Raw genomic sequence first — 13,625 nt, 5'->3', positions numbered from 1 at the left:
AACAGCTGAGTGGAGTGTACAATGAGGAAGGAGAAAGCTGAGGCTGTTCAGGAAGCTAGTCAGAGCCAGGGCCAAAGGTAGTCTGCACTGGCACCATAGCCCCATGCTCTAAGTTCCTATTGTTGCTGCCTGTCTCCTGATTCCAGGCCATAGCTTCAAGAGTTCTCTATGCAACACTTTCTACAGGAACAAAGTACATGGAGATGTTGCTGTCCTCTTGTGGCAAACTCAGCTTTCCAATCCTGCATCCTCTTTCATCTCTAGCTCAGGTAGGTAGGGCCCTACAGGGAACAGATGGGCTCTTTTCCATGTTTCACGGGTGTTAATTTTCTCTCCTGTTCCAGCCCACCAACGCCACACTATGGCACAGAGGAAGCTCTACAGGTGTTGCTGGCCTAAATGATAGGATAAGGAATGGTGGGAGAGAGACTCCCAGGGGCTATCATTGCACAGGTACCACAAAAGCATGGTGTTAGTGAAGCTAGAGTCAAGATGCATTTAACAGCCCCCCCCATTTTAGCTCTCCTAGCTCTATCTCACTTATCCAATCATTTCCACCACCCAAATATATTATTATCCATTTATGACATAAATTCCAGGCTTTCACTGTCTGATATCTTACAGGTAATGTTTCAAAGTATAACATGTTAAAATCATTAATTTTTCCTGTTGCCATTACATATGCCCTTTTGGAATAAGAACTTATTAAAAGCAGAGATATGGGAAGCTATAAAATTCAATCTTAAGGTAGTACAGTCCAACTGAATGATAAAAACATAAGATCTCTCAGGATCTGGTGTTTATAAAGTTCTTATTCTAATTATATTAGCAAATTTGTTGGGTCCTAAGAAACAGAATTATAAAATGACATGATGAGGATATTTAAGGGAAGAAAATCAGAAGTCACAGAACATATTTGTCTACCATGCATTATAATGGCATGTTTCTAGTTATACAGCATGGATTTGTAGAAATGCTACATAAAACTAGCCAATGATAGCAGCTAAGAAGAATAGAAAACTTGAGTAGAAGTGCTGTCATTTTCCTTACCTCAGCTACCTGTGTATAGATATCAATGCCCATGTTCAACAAGATGAAGTACTTTTATAAGATGTCTCAAAAGAAAACTATAGTCTGTCCAAGAAAAGACTGTTCTAAAAACATAAACAGTTGTTATCTCCTGTTAAAGGTGAAACAACAAACCTATGAGCCATTTACCATGCCAGTTTTCCAGACAGCTAGTATCCCAACAATATTAGGGCATTAAATAAGACTCTCAGCTCAGCTCAAGTAAAGCATTGGCTGCTGGACTGAAATAAAACACTCAAATGCCTTCATTTACTATTACAATATGGTCAACTTCACCGTTCTTCTTGCTCCTAGCAGACAGGATGATTCAATTAAGCAGGGCTATTCTGGCAATCCTAATCCTCCAACATGTACTGCAGATGATGAATGTTTCATCTACACTTCACACATATAATCAAAATCAATAATCTCATCCTTTGCTTTTTCTGTCTCATATACAGGAGACAAAACTTAAAATTCTATTCTTCTGTGACATAAGGAATTAAGAAAAATATTTAAGGCAGTGAATGTATGTATAAGATCCCAGGCTGAAAAGAATTTTCTTTAATCATTTCTGAACTTACAGAGTTTATTCAATTAAAAATAACTTATCCTGAGAGATACTAATGTAGTTGATAGTTCTCTAAATTCTCTTTGAGGTAATATGAGATCCACATCATGTAAAACAATTGTCTAGCAGATGTCCTTTAGACTGGTCATTATGCTTGGGGGCATATGCTCTACTTTAGAACATATGAAATCAAGTGTAAACTTTTCTTTTAGCTTGTGCTTTAGAAAAAGTCAATACTCATTGAAGTGAACATGAAGATTAATGACTTTAGGGAATTTTGGAAATAGAAAAATATAGATCTCTTCTAGCTATATGATGCTTTAAAAAACAGAAATATTGGTCTTTTAATATGAAAGCAGGACTCTGTATATAGCAGATCCCTCTACTTCCTTGGCATTTGGAGCTCTGACCTTAGTCAACAGTAGGGACAACCAACCCCTGACCCACGCTGCAGTTCAAGATGTCTTACAGCCTGGCAACATTCTGTCTCAAAGGCCACCTAGGAGAATTTTCTGCTTTCTAACAAAGGACTCCTTAAGGGCATGGATGTTCCAATATCCCACATATAAATTCAGCACAAAGTGTTGAGAAAAAGTCCCAGAATAATTCTTGCCCAATATTGTAGCCATAATCCCTCTATAGAGAAGTGGGTATTCTCTATACCTCTGGGGGGGGGATACTAAAAATTCAGGCTTTAGTATCCATAGTAACAACCTAATAACTCACCTACTTCCAGTCTTTTCCTCCTCCAATCTCTCTCTTTACATTCTGTAGCTCTTGTTCTTTAAGGAACCAAAGGCCTTCTCTCAGGATCCTTTGAAGAAAATCTAAGATTTTTTTAATGCTTTAATCTAAAATAGAATTGTCACTTCCCTCTTCCTTTTCTTCTGCCAGCTCCTTCAAGTTACTCAGTCTCAACCCCTCCTCTGCCCACTTGGAGATGGCCTCTTTTTTCGATTGTATTTGTACACATGTGTGTTCCCACATAAGGTATATAGATAGATAGGTGAATTGATGATAGATAGATAGATAGGTAAATAGATAGATGATAGATAGATAGATAGATAGATAGATAGATAGATGATAGATAGATAGATAGATAAATAGATATAGATGATAGAGAGATAGAGAAATATAGAGATAGATGATAGATAGATAGATAGATAGATAGATAGATAGATAGATAGATAGATAGAAAGATAGAAATATTGAGGTCATTTTTATTGTTCATGTGTATTTGGCTTCAATGCTTAAAACAATTCATAGCACAACCAATGAAGTGGATCATCCCTGAGAAGGCAAATGCCACTTCTCCTAAGACCATAGTTGCCTGTAGTTTTTTGTCTGGTAGAACCCCAGGAAAATCACCCTCCCCAAACAATATAGATTGTAGATACAGCTCTTGGTTGCCTTTAGTGAACTGATGGTTGGGCCATATTGCTGAAGTCACCACGCACTTAAGACTCAGTACTCAGGTAATTTAACCTAGATCTGAATGGAAAATCCACTTTCCTGCAGCTTAGCATTCATGTTTCCAGAAAATACTCTGTAAGACGCCAATGGAGGAAAGCAGTTTTAAATACTCCTCCCCAGCCGCAACACCTCTGAGCCACAACAATTGCCACAATGGAAAGTTATGCATAAAAGTACAAGAAGTGTCACTCACCGGTGGTGGCACCCAAAAGCTGTTTCATTGGACATAGGACCCACTCAATAGGAGGGAAATTATGCCTGGTACTGGAAGCCAAGCCAGTTTTCTTGGGCTAGAGAGCTCAATGATCTGAGAAAATCATCTACTACCATCATTATGATCAAGCAGCATAATTCCTAACAAAGTTCTAAATAATTTTTTATCTATAGATAATTGTATCTACAACTCCTCATCAAAGAAGCTTCCTTTTACAGCAAAAGGACAACATCACAGAAAACTACAACTGGACACAGCACAGAGATCAATGGATCATAGAGAACACATCCCCAGTTGATGGGGGAATGTCGTTTTCTATGCTATGAATGTGTTGCTCTTATTAGTTGATAAATAAAACACTGATTGGCCAGTAGTCAGGCAGGAAGTATAGGTAGAATAAGCAGACAAGGAGAATGCTGGGAAGAGGAAGAGCTGAGTCAGGAGTCACCAGCCTGCCAGGCAGGGAGCAGAATGTAATTGCACACAGGTAAAGCCATGGAACATGTGGCAACATATAGATTAATGGGCTGAGTTTAAGTGTAAATGCTATTCAGTAGGAAGCCTGAGCTAATGTCTGAGCAGTTGTAAATAATATTAAGCCTTTGTGTGATTATTGTATTAAAAGGCCATGGGACAGCAGGGCCCACGAAGGAATGGGGAAACTTCAGCTACACCCAATGGATATATCAACATCACAGCTCTTGCATCTATGGCCCAGGAAACATTGAGGAAGATGGAGCAGAATGATTGTAAGATCTAGAATATCAGAAGTCTGCTGTGAAACAGTCACTTCTAGAAATGGCTGCATAAACAAGACCATAACAATGGCATCATCATTAGAGATACTAAAACAGAACTGGGGAAAGTATGATGCTTTCTTAACTTTTGCTCTGCCTTTTGCTTCTGTTTATCCATTCTGTACACTGAATATAAGAGGACCATAAACTAGCTCTTTTTGCTACTATATTTTTACGTCCAAAATATTATTTATATATTTATATATTATATATTATATATTATACATATATATTATATATATATTTATATATTTATAATTTCCTCATTTTAACGTGTTTTTAATGAAAAGTCAGAAGCCATGTAGATTTCTCTGGTAACCAAGAGACTTTGACATTTTCCCAAAGTCTATCAGGTAACTGCTCTTCTCTTATCTAGTAATAGGGTGCTGATTATCTCAGCATATCTGAGAGAAGACATAGGTTCCAAAGGGTAGCATTAATCCTACTGAAAGCCAGACAAGACTTTGAGGTGAACCTGTCACAGAATGGCACAGGCCATTTCAGTGTGATGGCCTGACTTGGGTGATGTTTGACACTTGATTTAGATAGGTTCAACTGTATGAGGTCCTGGGCAAAAAGAAAAATCAGATTAAATGGATCTCTAAGCAACCAGTCTAAAACTGCCCACAAAACTGTTAGAATTCATACCTGGATGTTACCTAAATATGCTAACTTCTTTAAATGTCACACACTTGTAGAAATGTTTGAGTCACTAAACATGATTCAAATTTACTGTAGAATGTAGAACTCTAGGATCCAGGAAAGCTACATATTTTTAATATCACAATAGATTTTGGCAAATTTACACTAAACCTCATTCTCAGGTCTGAGCTCTCAAATTGATTGACACAATCACACACCTTCCCATATATTATAATTTTTATGAGCCAGCAATCATACCTGCTTTGCTTTTGTTTAGCTAGTTGATTTCAGTTTGAGGGGTTTTTTGTTGTTGTTTTTGCTTGTAGGCAGTATATATAGTACTGAGTTGCACAATATCAATGTCCTTCAAGTATATCACATAATTAAGCCAGATTTAAGCTTTATTGCCGCCCATTTCTCCTATATCACATCGTCTACTTATAGTTTTCCTTCCTTCACCAAATCCTCCTTTTGATCTCATGCCATGTTTCATGTATCAAAATACAATCTAGGATGTATAAATATAATAATGTATGCTATATTTGTCTTCTTTGAGTCTTGTTTTGTCCAATTAATGAGATCTCCAACTTGCACCATTTTCAGGCAAATAGCATTTTATTAATCTTCATAGATGACTAGAAGTACATGGTGAACAACTATTACATTTATGCAGTCACCTGCTCATGAACATGCACCTGAGTTTTGTGCCAGTGTCGTGCAGGGTTTGGTGCTATGATTATGCAGTAAAGCATGAAATTATTGATTATGATATTTTCTGTATCTGGATTTGCTTGGGATTCTTTTGTACTTCTCTATGAAATTTAGGGTTATTATTCTATTTCTGTAAAGAAGGTCATTGAATATTTTATAAGTTTTCCATTGATTTCTGTAGACTGATTTTGATAATATATTCTTTTTCACTTTATCATTTCTGCCAATTCATGAGAATATTGCCACCTTCTATAATCTTTAGGGGTTTTTTTTTCAGTTTCTTAAAATTTTCATTGTAAAGATCTTTTGCTTCCTCAATTAGTTTTGTTCCTAGTTATTTTTTCCAGGATATTTTGGGGCATGTGGTCTATATTTCTGATTCCTTTTTCAGCGTAGTCATTATCAATGTAAAGGAAAGTACTGATTTTTCCACTTTTCTGAAGTTATTTATCAATTCTAAGGGTTTTCTTGTGGAGTCGTTAGATCTCACAGCAATAGTATTATTTCACCTTTAAATAAGGAAACTTTGACTTCTTCCTTTTCCATCGATATCTTTTTGATATCCCTTCTCTTATGTTAGTGCTTTAGCTAAGACTTTAAACTAATTGTCTCACATTTGGCACGTATCACTGCAGATACATAAAGTGTAAAATTAAATAAACTGGAAACCTTTGTTTCATTCTTGATTTTATTAAAAATGTTTTCAGTTTTGCTCCATTTTGTATATTTTAGCTATAGTTTTGTAATATATGGTCTTTATTAGGTTAAAATATGTACCTTCTACTTTTAATTCCCCTTTTTAATCATGTTGGACTTTGTCAAAGGTCCTTTCTTTACCTATTGAGATGATTGAGTAATTTCTGTTACATCCTCCTGAGGTGGAACCTCACAAATAAAGACTATGAAAAGCATCAATCACCAACAACTGAAAGTTGAATATGAAATTCACTCAGAATTCTAATGATACTTTCCACAGTCTCTGGGAAGATAACTACATATAACTGCCTTTAATTTGATTTATTAAAAATCATATGATTTATTTCATATATGAGTTTTATAAGGAAGCAAGGTGATGCCTTATAAAAGTATTGCTAATCAGTCATTGTGCTGTGGAAAAGCATCAGAGAACTTGTTAGAAGTACCAGTTCACAGACCCTATCAAAGATGATTCAACCAATATCTCTCAGAATAGGGGTTCAACAGTCTCCATTTGAACGCCAGTGATTCAAATGTATGTCAAAAGTGAGACCTTTATGTACAGACCACTGAAAATCATTCCCTACAGTTCTTGGAATACAAGGCCCTCCAAAACAAAACATTACAGAAATAGAATAAGAATGAAATTAACCGCGTCAACTTCAAAAACTTTATAAAGCACATGGAGAAATGATCTTGGTACCTGCAAGAAAGCTTCCAGAATCCTGGAAATCTGAAGAGCTCTTTGGAATTATATAACATCAAGCTAAACTCAAAAGAAAAAGAAAGCAACAAGTACCTTGCTATCAGTCAGTACAAGTTGAAGCACAGTCTCCGGTTCTAAACTCGACCGAGCATTTTTACTCTCACATTATTTATATGCACCAGGAATTACAATGTACCATACACTTCTGCCATTGATGGCAGTCTAACACAGTTCTTGTCCTTCCTGGTAATCCAGGAGAAAGAGTCAGAAGGGAAAAAAGAGTTAAGTGTCACCCATCAAAAGCACAGAAGGCATTTGAAGGGATCATCTAAGAGTGTCTCACTAGAGTTTAAGGGGAGGCCTTTTAAATTATTGTGACCTAAGGCCAGAATCAGGGGACAAGTAAATGGCTGTGAATTGCAGTGGGATTTGTAGAAAGACTGCAGGTTACTGTGTCCAGAGACATGGGTGTTCCTGAACCTCATGATCTTGAAACCCTGAAATATACTAACAGGTATGAAGAGCCAGACCAGATGCCTTACTTATCATCTGATTTAGGAAATGATTCACCAGTTTCCTCAATCAACATCACTGGATTTGGAACTGTCAATTCTTTATTGTGAAGGGAAAAAAATTAGACACCTTGGTGGCAACTCCACCCTTACTAACTAAAGTACAGCCCAGTTGCAAAAAAAAAAAAAAAAAAAAAAACCAAAAACAAAAACAGAAAGGTCTCCACGTACTGCCAAATGTCCCACAAAGACATAGAGACAAAGGCAACCCTGAGGGAGAAACTCAGCCTTAAATGGGTCATAGGATATATAACTAGAAATATCATGGTTCAATTTTTATTTCACTGAGATTCAGGAGGTAGCATTACATTTACATGCAAGAATCTCTAAAACTAGTATGCCTGGGTTCAATCCAGATGGCCCACATAACTAGCTTTACACATTGCACAAACTTACACTAGTTACTTAATTTTATGGTATTTTACCCATTAGATGAGAGTTTTTAGAAAGAAGAGATATTTCATAGAGATAATAGAAAACATAAGATATAGAAAGAGTTTCCAAGAGTATTTTATAGGAGATACTATGGGAATGTCCAAGTAATAAAAAGATTTAGAATGGAAAAGGAAAAAGGCAGAAGGGCAGGCCACAGGTGAGGGGTTCATATGAAACTTAGTTTTATCTCAAGGGTTCCCTCAGTGTTTTGAATAATGGAGTCATCCTGTCTTTCTTGAATTCACATGGAATTCTACATTTAGTGTTAGAGTAGGCTGATCTTTGAGTATGCATTTAATCAATTAAAAGGCAACTCCTCTCCCCAATGTTAGCAAAATTAAACAATGGCTAATTTGGGATTCTGAGATTTCATTCATCATGACTAACTTTGAAGACAAAGGAGGCAATATGGAAGACCTATAAACATGTGTCTAGGTATGTTTGCATTTTATGAGTGTGTACCTGCAGGCACATGCATATTGAAGGTAGAAGTCAACATTGGATGTCTTCTTCAATCACTCTGCAGCTTAGTTTGTGAGATAGGATCCCTCATTGAATTTGAATCCCACTGGTTCACAAGACTGTGGCCAGCAAGCTCTAGGGATCCCCCTGTCTCCGCCTTCTCAGTGCAAGGATGCAAGTGTGTGTTACTATTTCTAGTTTTTCAGGGATGTTGAATCTGAACTCAGATCTTCATGCTTGCCCTGAAGACAATGTATGGACTCAGGCATCTTTCTATCCCCATAATAACATTTCATTGCTAAGAGTGACCCTCAGTCAGAAGCAGCAAGGATAGAGAACTTGAATTCTACCACTGCAAGGTGTTAATTTATACCAAGAATTTGACTGAGCTTAGAAATTAATCCTTCTCCTCACCTCTACATCAGAGTCTAGCTCAGCTAACAGTGGATTCTGGCTTTGTGAGACCAAGAGCAGATAAACTAGCTGAGCTTACCCATGACCTCCAGAATAGCTAGATAATAAATTGAGCTGTTTTAAGCTGGCATGTTTGTGGCCATTAGTTATGCAGCACTAAAAACTAATACAATTCTTTTAACAACTGATGAATGTTCATATTAACTAGGATTCTGCCAGAAGTGTTATCTGAAATCATACCCACACTTTTTGCACATCCATTCTATAATGAATATGTATAATGCAATATCCATTAGAATGACTTCAGAAACAATTACAGGAACCACAAACAATGCCATGGATAAATCTCATACACATCATGTTAAAAGGGAGGGAGGAGAAATAAAAGAGGCACAGAATAATACATATCAGATCATTCCATTTATAGAATACTAAGAAGTACAAAAAATTAAATTGTGGTGTTTGTAGAATGTACATAGGGACATAGGGTAAAAAGTATGCACAGAAAAACAACAAAACTATCACCAATAAATTCATGACAAGGTTACCTTTGTGAGAGGGAAGGGAATAGTGATGGGAAGGAAAGTATATGGAAGTAGCAACACCTTGGGTAGTGGCAGCTTGATGGATCAGGACCTAAACAGTGATTACTTTCTAAGTGTGCTTAAAATAATGATGTATCACTAGAAGTAACATTCATTTTATGTCAGTTTCATATATTAAATGCACTAAAGCCAGTAAAGGATACCAAGCAGTGTGTGTTCCAGTCTGTATTAGATCATATACAAAGAAGCACATGGAAACATTAAGGTGGAAAGTACCTTGCAATAATGACTGGTGTGAGCTAAGTAAGAGTGCTGGTCACAGATGCTTTGGTGGTACATCTGGGAGATGCAAATGGAAAGCTCTGCTTGCCTAAAACCCTTTTCGTTTCTTATCTATCCAAGATTCCTCAAATGGGCTATTTTCACTTCCCCTGTCTCTCTGGGTGTCTGCTTAAGAAGAATCACCATCTTTTGAATGTGGGCATGAATTATTTCTGAAGGAGCTTCTGACTGCTCTGACTCACCATCTCGGCTATTTTCTTGAATCATTTCATTTGCTTCTGTTCTTTGCTTCTTCGAAAAAGGCAGCAGAGACATTGCCAAGGAGGCTGATACTAATGCATCCAGCACTGTGATTGCAGCAATGTGCTGCCCCTTTTAGACTAATGTGATGGGGCAGAAGCAGTAATAGAGATGAACTGCTGATTGCTGTTCCTTCCCCAATTCTTGCCAATACAACATAGTCCTGCTCTGCTCCATGTAATTACCAATTTTTTCTTAAATAAATAAATAAAATTGCAACTATGTCCCATTAATAACATCCACTATCACAGAGTCTACATTATTTGGCAGGGAGGAAGATGGCTGTCCATTAACCCTGGTATCCAAAGCTGAGATTCAACTTGGAAGAATAAGAGTATAGACCATTCCTTTTCATTGTGAACCCCAAAATGGAAATAAACAGACTAAAGAATGTGTTTCCCTAGCCCTCCACTTTCTGTCTCTGTCTCAGTCTGTCTCTGTCTCTGTTTCTGTCTCTCTGTATGTTTATGTGTGTGTGTATGTTATTATGTACTTTATTAATATAGGTGTGTGTGTGCATGTATACATGCGTGTGTGGGCCAGAAATTGATGCCAAGCATCTTTCTTTTATTGCAGCCTGTCTTTACATCTTGAGATGGGTTCCAACTAATTTGATTCTCATGGACTGCACTAGACTATCTGAACAACAAAGTTCAGAGATCTTCCTGTCACTAGCTTCTATACCCTGTCATATCACTGGGGTTATAGCTACAGGCCATTATGCCCAGGTTGTTATGATATACATTTCTAAGAAGATTCAGGAATAAGATGCATTGAGCAAGACCACAATCCAATGAAGCCTTTACATTAGAATTCATTCATAACACCTTCACCAAATCAACCCATAACTTTCTACAAATTCTGTTCCAAATTTGTTGTGTGAGATTTAGTTTGTATTCTGACAAATAAAGCTTGCTAGGAGTCACAGGGCAGAACTAGGCACTATATAACCATAGAGGCCTGGAGGTCTGTACAGAGAGGAGACCAGAAGTGATAAGGTGGAACAGAGACAGAATCTAGGCCCTTCTTGGACGGAGGAATAGAAGAGGTAGGATGTGACTAGTGGCTGTTCCCTGCTTCTCTGATCTTTCAGGTTTTTACCCTGACATCTGACTCCTGGTTTTAATTGATAAGATTACTTAGATTTATGCTTCCCCATAAAAAACCTGTATGATAACACCTGATCTTTGTCCATATAATTCTGCTCTATATTGTTTGATCTCTCCCCACACAAACTGGTATCATATCAGAGTCTCTTTCTTTGAAGTTATTGATCCCTAATTCATCTTGACTGATACTTCTCCATGCAAACTGTGGTCCTTCCTGTTTCTAAATGGGCTCCATGAATTTCCACCAACATTATTAGACTATTCCATTTTCTGAGCACCTTTTCCATCCATTCTTTTATATCCTTCAAATTACAGCTCAAGACTTAATTCTTAATTCAAATCAGATATTGATTGGTTAATCTCACAAATTTTGTGCCACCAATGCACTGGCATAACTTGCAGGAAGAATACCATTGTAGGCCAAAGGGTTTGTGACTGACTTGATGTTCATGATAATATGCAGAATACTTTTTGATATTGTGCAGAATACCTTTCTGTACCAAAGACACTAGAATATAGGAGTGGAGTTTCTGTGTAGGCATGGGTTTGATATCTCCATCTTCAAAGAATTGCTGTCTTCAGCAATGGGACTTTGCTGTCAGTTTCTGAAGAACAACCCATAGTCTTGGGAACAGTTGAGTTGTTTGGAAGTTCCCATGGAATCACTTTGGCCAGTCACTCAAGTAGATGTAACTCAATCCCAGTACCAGAATCTTCATTTGGTGGCAAAAGATGGCCAGTTGGGGGTGTGTCTTGTTCATTATTTGGCAATTTCATTAAGATCACCATCATATATTATAGATATTTTAGAAAGCTTCAACTGGTCTTCATTTACCATGGTCTATGAACCAAAGGCTGAGGGGCCCCCAACTGGATAAGGCCCTCTGAATAGGTGAGACAGTTGATTGGCTTGATCTGTTTGGGAGGCATCTAGGCAGTGGTACCAGGTCCTGGGCTCATTGCATGAGTTAGCTGTTTGAAACCTGAGACTTATGCAGGGACGCTTGGCTCAATCTGGGAGGAGGGGACTGGACCTGCCTGGACTGAGTCTATCAGGTCAATCTCAGTCCTCAGGAGAGGCCTTCCTCTGGAGGAGGTGGGAATCGGGGGTAGGCTGGGGGAAAGGGGAGGGGGCAGGAAGGGGGAGAACAAGGGAATCTGTGGCTGTTATGTAGAACTGAATAGTATTGTAAAATAAAATAAAATAATAAATAAATAAATAAATAAATAAAATATTTTTTTAAAAAAGAAAGCTTCAACTGTATTGGGTTTCCATACTTGTCCTCAAAAGACTTTTTCAAATATATCATCATTCAGCTTTCTCACATGATCACTTATTTTTTAATTGCATTCTGCTCTATTGGTGTCTGGTTATGTTGTCCTTATTACAATAAAGCACCAGGTCCATACAAGGCAAAGTGTTTCTATTTTTTAATCATGTGATTCATTTGAAAACATGCTTGATACTGAATAGCATGCAGGTCCATTAGGATGTCTATAACAGCTTTTAGTGGAGGGAAAGTAACTTCATCCAACTTAAAAAATATAAATTAGGGAAATGTATGAAAAATGTAATTGAAAAAGTAAGTTTTGGCACATACAGTGTTGAATAGTTGGTAATATGGTCAAAATATGCTTCTTAGTTTGATTAATTGGTTGATTAAAATGGGATCAATAATATCATAAAAAATGGGGAAGAGTTAAATGAAAACATGAAGTTCCAAAAAAAAGTGATGTAAAATTAAAAAAAATTAGTTCTTGCTTTTAGCAATTCATGAAGTGGTAGCCACCCATCAGTTTCATCCATGGCAGGCCTTTAATATCTGCTCCTGTTTTACATGACTCACATTTGGTCTGGTCAATATCCTGAGAAATGAGACCCATAACTCTTCTAATGTTTTTAGCAAACCCAGATCTAAAAAGACTGGATTCGCTTCCTAATCCTGTTGTAATATGTAACCACTGTGGTAAAGGTCACAGGCAGGACAATATGGATTAAAGAATTTCTTGTTTATGAATGCCAGAAGCCTGGTTTTATTTGGGGCCAAATCCAGATGTCATAGAAACTGTGTTCTGCCCATTATAAGCAGGGGCTTTTACTTGCTTCTCTTTTCTCAGTTTCAAGGCTCCCTGCAGTCCTTAGTTTAGGTTCCCACCCCCACTGTCTAGGTCAGCAGCAATGTTATCCCCTTCTCCTCACACTACCTCACTTCCTGTGCCTCTCCCTCCCTTGCCTTCTCAGCATCCTCTTCCCACCTTCCTTCCTTTCCATCTTCCTCCTTCCTAACTATTTCCATGTTGTGACATCTCCTTAGAAATCCCATTACATTGCGACTACCCACACAGTTGAAGATAATACTCTAAACTTAAGGTCTTGAGTTTAATCTTATGCACAAAGTCTCATGTGCCATGCACAAGAATATATTTACAGGTTCTGGGGACGGAAACAAATCAGGAGACCGTTATTCTGCACACCATAGCAATAATAGAGCTAGTCCAAGATATACCTAACATGGAGATGACAGAGATGGTGTTTATAAATATTGACTCCCAAAACTACAGTTGCAGAAACTACAGTAGAAGAATTCCCCTTGTTCTCTATGTTGTTCTCAAGTGGTTCTCATTTCT

Source organism: Peromyscus leucopus, chromosome 12, assembly GCF_004664715.2.
Source record: "Peromyscus leucopus breed LL Stock chromosome 12, UCI_PerLeu_2.1, whole genome shotgun sequence".
Classification (NCBI taxonomy): Eukaryota; Metazoa; Chordata; class Mammalia; order Rodentia; family Cricetidae; genus Peromyscus; species Peromyscus leucopus.
Note: the sequence above shows the minus strand (reverse complement) of the source record.